A 3,675-nucleotide genomic window follows, 5' to 3' on the forward strand; every position below is an offset into this window, starting at 1 on the left:
TGGAGTCGGGGCACTGGCGCCCCCCCGGCTCGTTCCCGGTGTCAGCCAGGGGCTGGGGCCGGAGGACGCCACAGGCAGAGGAGGGGTACAGGTCGTAGCAGGACATTTTGCAGGGATTGGAGGTCAATACAGGCTAAAAAAGAAGATAAGGACTTTAAAATTCAGCAATTTACATTAAAATAACAAGTAGAGTATTCCGAGTATTCCTCACTTTGCTATCTCAGTGCTCTCCTTTTCCAAAAAGTGTCTTTTCCAAAATTCTCTAAAAGGTGTTCACACACGAGAGCAAGTGGGAAATGTTCTGAAAATCTTGTCCCTCATAACACCCTGAAAAGAACTACAACTTATTTCTCCACATTAAATTGAAAACTGGGAAGCAAAAGCAGCAAGAGCAAAGTGACTTTGTCCAAGGTCATTGGATGAGTCATTAGGAAAACACAGATTTGGGTTTAGCTGGTTTACGTGAGATGGAGCTTATATAGAACTTAATTACAGTAGCTTGATCTTCCCACTCATCCCAATTTTGCTGAGAGTCAAGGGAACAACAGATTATAGGATTGTGAGAGCCTGGGTTTCCCAGAAAGGCATTTGACAAAACAATAAAGAACAAATCTCTAACCATGTTTGATAAATCCTTAACAGAGTTTTGAGGAGGAACTTGAAAGCAAGAAGGTGAAGGAGAGCCTGAAGATTTGAGGTAGCAGGACACAAATGACTTTATCACGTGTGAACGGCTGCAGGGGTGACAACCTCATCAAACCTTGAACCTTTTATGCAAATGTTGGGATGGGTTAAATGTATCAAAAATGAGGATCAGAGAATCATAGACTTCCTCAAGTTGGAAGTGACTCATAAGAATCAAGTCCAACTCCCTGCTTTTTTGCAGGATTACTTAGAACTAAACCAGAGAACCTTGGAATTACCCGGGGTTGGAAGAGATCCTAAAGATCATCCAGTCCCACCCCCTGCCATGGGTGGGGACACCTTCCACTACCCCAGATTGCTCCAAGCCCTGTCCAACCTGGACACTTCCAGGGATGTGGAATCCATGGAGTGACCTGTGCCAAGGCCTGTCCAGCCTCACAGAGAACAATTCCTTCCCAATATCCAACCGAAATTTCCCCTCTGTCACTCTGACCCCATTCCCTGTGTCCCGTCCCTGCAGTTCCTGAGGAAAAGTCCCTCTCCAGCTTCCCTGGAACCCCTGCAGATCCTGGAAGGTGCTGTGAGGTCTCCACACAACCTTCTCTCCTCCAGGCTGAACATTCCCAGCTCTCCCAGCCTGTCTCCAGAGGGGAGGTGCTTCAGTCACCTCAGTTGTCTCAGAGCATTGTCCAATTGCTCCAAGGTCTGGTGTTCCTGACACCAAGAACTCCACAAGGTCCCACACACCAAAAAGTTGTATTGCCACCCCAGAGACAGAAAGATCCTTGATCTTTCACAAGTCCATGCAGACACAGCCAACAGAAAGGATGGTGAACATCAACTCAAGTTGAAACCAACAATGAAAAATACACAGAGAGCAACCGAGAAGATTCAGACTTACCCAAGTCTCCAAGAAGTCAAGGGAAGTGTTTGGAGGAGAGAGGAGACAGAGGACCTTTTATATCAGCTGGAGGTACCAGATCAGCATCTCTTGCCTGCCCCAATTTCAAATTCATGCAACCATCAGGATGATGAAATTGTTGGGTTTATTATTGGGGTTTACGAGGCCTTTCAAATTTGTTTGTAATAATGATCTAAACATCACTTGAGATCATAGAGAATTCTTTCATCTTGTGACGACTTGGGAGGAAATTAACACCCAGCATTATTCCTGTCACTTCCTTGGAATCACATCAGGAATTGCCAAGCCAGCTCCTCTCGGTATTAACTGAACACCTGGAGGGGGCTCATGGGTTTATTGGAATTACAAAGTGCAACGTCATGAGTGGGATATTTGTCTAAGTGCCTGTACAGGATGGAAGTTAAAGACTGCCAGTGGCATACACAGGAAGTCTGGGGGAGGTTTCTTCTTGTTTGGCTTCCCCACCTGCAGCTGGAAGTCACAGCACCCTTGGGAAGGGGTGATGTTTCCAGTGGGATTTGACAAGGGCTGTAATGGGGACAATTCCATTCAGAATCAGAGAATCATGGAATGTCCTCAGTTTAAAGGGATCCACAAGAATCATCAAAGTCCGACTCCTGGCCGGGCATGGGAAAGCTCCAGGAATCCCACCTGGGCCTGGGAGCATTTTCCAAACTCTTCTTGACCTCTGGCAGGCCCAGAAGAGCAGTAGCAACTCAAGGGACCTCCAACATGCGCTTCAATGTCTTATGTGGGCACTGGAATTTTGTCTTGAGCAGGAAGAACAGTGAAATCCTTAATTTTGTCCAAGTCCACAGAATTCCATGGAGGAGACAGAGGGGAACCTTTGTCTTCCTGAGGGTTGTCTTGGTTTTGGAGATAAACAAGGAATGAATTCACAAAGTTAACTAAAGCCACAAAGGGATTGGAGGTCCTGAAGAGACTTTTCCCAGGTGTTGATGGTCCGATGTTGTCCAAAGACGGTACCTGAGAACACTGAACAGGCCTGAGGAAATGTGGGATATTTTAGGAAAAATGGGTCCTCTGGTGCAGAAGTTGAAATGTGATGGAATTGCTTTGAATTATTGCCTCGGATTCTTAGGAATTCATGAGCTCCTGTGATACACAAGTCATAAATCCCAAATAGGGCTGAGCTGGAAGTTTCTGGGATGAGGGAACAATCAGGAATTTGTAATGTGGGACACAAAGGCTCCTTCTTACTTCGTTTATGGATGGACCATTTTAATATGCAGACTCCACACCAGAAATTATCCCTAAATGCTGAGGTGGGGTTCTCAGCCTTTGCGGAGTGGGGGGTTTTGAACAATAATCTTTTCAAGCTTCCAGGGAACAAGTCCATGCAAATCCTGTAGAAGATCCAGTAGATTAAAGGCATGGAGCTGGATTTAGGTGCCTCACAATTATTCAAACACCTCAGTCAAGATATTTGTGTCCTTGGTATCATCAGTTCAAGGCCAAATACTGGGGGTGTTTGCACTTTTGGGTTTTTTCACAATGAAAAAGAATTAGAAATAAAAAATTCTGTATAAAACCTGGAATTTCATGAGCTGTATTTTATTCTAAACACTTCCAGGGATGGGACAACCACAGGGTCTGCTCCCAGGGAACAAGGGACAGGAAAACAGGGAATGGCCTTGAGCTGTACCAGGGGAGGGTCAGGTTGGACATGAGGAGGAATTTCCTCCTGGAAAGGGTGGTCAGACCTTGGAAGGGGCTGCCCAGGGATCTATGGAGCTGCTACCCTTGGAGGTGTCTGAGGAATTCCTGGACATTGGTCTGGGTGGCCAGGTGAGGATCGGGCACAGCTTGGACTCGATGGTCTTGGAGGGCTTTTCCAACCCAAATAATTCCAAGATTCTGTAGCAGAAACCATTTAAGCACCACAGGATGCTTTCCATGCCTTCCTTCGGGTTCCATACTGTCCTCGTATTAAGCAGCTGAGACTGATGATGATAAAGATAAAAATTATGACCCCAAAGTTGCTCTAAATCATTTTATCTCCAGGTATTTTTTTAAATGGAAAAAAAAGCTCTGCACATCAGGTGACCCCAAGTGAGCAGATGGGTTTTGCCATTAATGATGGAGAA

This window comes from Corvus brachyrhynchos, unplaced genomic scaffold (assembly GCF_000691975.1).
Source record: "Corvus brachyrhynchos isolate BGI_N302 unplaced genomic scaffold, ASM69197v1 scaffold350, whole genome shotgun sequence".
Taxonomy (NCBI): domain Eukaryota; kingdom Metazoa; phylum Chordata; class Aves; order Passeriformes; family Corvidae; genus Corvus; species Corvus brachyrhynchos.